Source organism: Priapulus caudatus, unplaced genomic scaffold, assembly GCF_000485595.1.
Source record: "Priapulus caudatus unplaced genomic scaffold, Priapulus_caudatus-5.0.1 Scaffold119, whole genome shotgun sequence".
Classification (NCBI taxonomy): domain Eukaryota; kingdom Metazoa; phylum Priapulida; class Priapulimorpha; order Priapulimorphida; family Priapulidae; genus Priapulus; species Priapulus caudatus.
In genome coordinates this window covers 660,097-662,818 of record NW_014577180.1, presented here as the reverse complement: position 1 = coordinate 662,818, position 2,722 = coordinate 660,097, and positions in this window count along the sequence as shown.

The window sequence follows — 2,722 nt, the reverse complement described above, 5'->3', positions numbered from 1 at the left end:
TCCCGCTCCAAATACGCGCAGACCCGCACCAATTTGGCTCCGTAAACAAAGGATGGTCAAGCCCGGGATAACTTGGCCCGGACCAAGTTATCCCGCTCATAGGTGTGTCTGTACGCAATCCGGTGCATAACGCGCGCCAAATTTCGCAATGCGCATGCACATAGCCTTATTTAGGTCACATAAAAGTACAGTAGCTGTCTGGGGGTAACGTAGCGAGCTGAACTGCGCATGCACAGTCAATCCGTGACTCATTTGATGTGGGATCAAATTTTCGATTTGGTGCGCGCTTGGCTCGCAGCAGGCCCGTACCAGTTTGATGTGTGATCAAATTTTACAGTCTGTGCGAGATATTAGACTCATCATCGTTCTTTGAATGGAACGGAAATACAAAACAGGTTACGACCAATTTCCGAAACAGATGACCTGCCAGGGCTTCCTGTCCACGGGAGGTCAGAGGTATTCTCAGGAATATACATCCGCGGGCTTATGAAGATTACATTACATTACATAGATTATGGTATAACAGCACTACAGCCTATTGGGAGCATAAGTGCAGGCTATGACTAATGCGGGCTTCCAGACAATATGTCCCTCCAGACTTGTTTTCCCATCATGCTTTGGGTTCATGGATGCACTGACACTAAACCCCTTCATAGCTGTAATGTGGCTGAAACACGGCAAAGTACTATACAGTGAAAAAATATTATTGCCTTTATTTGGCGGGGTGAGGAATTGGTTGAGGAGAATTTTTCATTTTAAACGCCATCAAGAACGTGTAAAAAATCGTACATTACTGATCTCTTTCATAATGGCGAACGGCCTGAGGTTGGACCAGTAAGATTTAGCACTGCAGCTAACCTCAGCAGGGCCTATAGATTAGCGGACCCATATAATCCCCTTACGCTAAACATTTCTTTATTCTCTTACGCACTTTCCTGCTTACTCATCCCCCATCCCATTATAAATTCCTATACCTTCTCTTCACACCTATTTAACTATATAAATCTACTTACCTGCTACGCTTGCACTTACTCGATAAATCACCTTACCCTTTATCGCAAATAATGAATAAGGCATAATAGATCACACTATCATCCACATCTACAAGATCGAATATCAGCATGCCTAGTTCTTAGTATGTGGTCCGTTTTACACTCTCCTTGTCCCGAGTTTTAATCCGGGAATCCCGGTATCATGTACTAGCTCACTACCACGGTGTCGAAGTAGACATAGACTACCCCATTCCCTAGTTCTGTAGTCAGGTTGTGTTGTCTGCGATGCATGTAGTAATCCACTACCCCTGTCCCGTGTTCCGTGATACTTAGTGTATGTAATAAACATACTAACGCTGTTCCCGGGTTATGCCTGTAGTCTCTGGCACATCGCTGGTACTTTTGGTAATAGGCTTTCGGTAATGAATCACCTTATCAACTTACACGCTGGGTTGTCAAAAAGCGCGACAAACGGAGCCGCGCAGATTTCCCTGTTTGCCAATGATGGCGATCTCATATAGATAGCTCGCGCTGTATATAAACCGCAATAATTCAAACATAGAGCAGTGCAATGTGCTCATTATAGGTCCGACGCATCCTCAATGCCGCACTGACTGCGTGCATATTAGCATTTTGACGCATCGATCTCTGTTGCAAAACACAGCCGCACATATACCCGGGCTGCGATGGTCTTTCGAATTTCATATTGCGGAGTTACAATCAATCAGATTTTTTCTTGTTGTTTTATGTGCATTCGAATTTGTAGATTTATACGCGCGCACACATATGCACACACGCATGCACACGCGCGCGCGCCGTTGTTCTCCGCGTCGCTACTCTCTCGGCATCACTTATCAACGGACGGAACGAGTATATAACTGATGCGTGTATTCACAAGTTGTATACAACACGGCTGCCAATATCCGTCGCTCTCCGTCGCGCAGCTTACGCTTGTACGGACAGACAGTGACCAAAGCCACCCGTACACCCACACTATACCACACCACACTCCGACGCTATCTATAAGTATAATCATAACCCTAACACTAACTCTAACCTTAATCCAAATCATATTATTACCCTGAACTCTAGGCCTAACCCTAACCCTAATATCAACTATATTAATCTCATCAAGTCTGGCGTGATATGTCGTCAAACGGTAAAATAAGATGGCATGTATCACTCGTTCATTATTCCCATTATTAAATTGAAAATTAATGGAATTTCTCTATAACCCGCATAGACTGGTGCATGTCGTTGAGATGCCATTCCAATTTCCCATGTGTACTAGCTCTTCACATTTTGATATTTTTCACGTAATTAATTATTTATTAATTTCCTGGTTCTAATTTTATTACTTATCCTGTCTCATAATGCTATCGCCTAGGCTATTTCTCTTCACGTCAGATTACATGTAAATATTATTACAAGTAATTATAAACGTATGCGTATGGGTCCGTGCCATAAATTAGGCTTATATGTACGTGGACGTGGGTGTTTGTGTGCTATACTATCTCTCTCCCTTGTCCCTCTCGCTTGCTTGCTCTCTGTCTCTCTTTTCCTGTCTTTTACACTACTTCTCTTTTTATCACGCTATACATCTCATATTCTCTGGCGCTTTCTTACTTCGCCCGTCGACGTGTCTGTGTGCATATTGTGTAAGTGTGTGTGTATGTGCACATACTAGGTATATATATATATATATATATATATATATATATATATATATA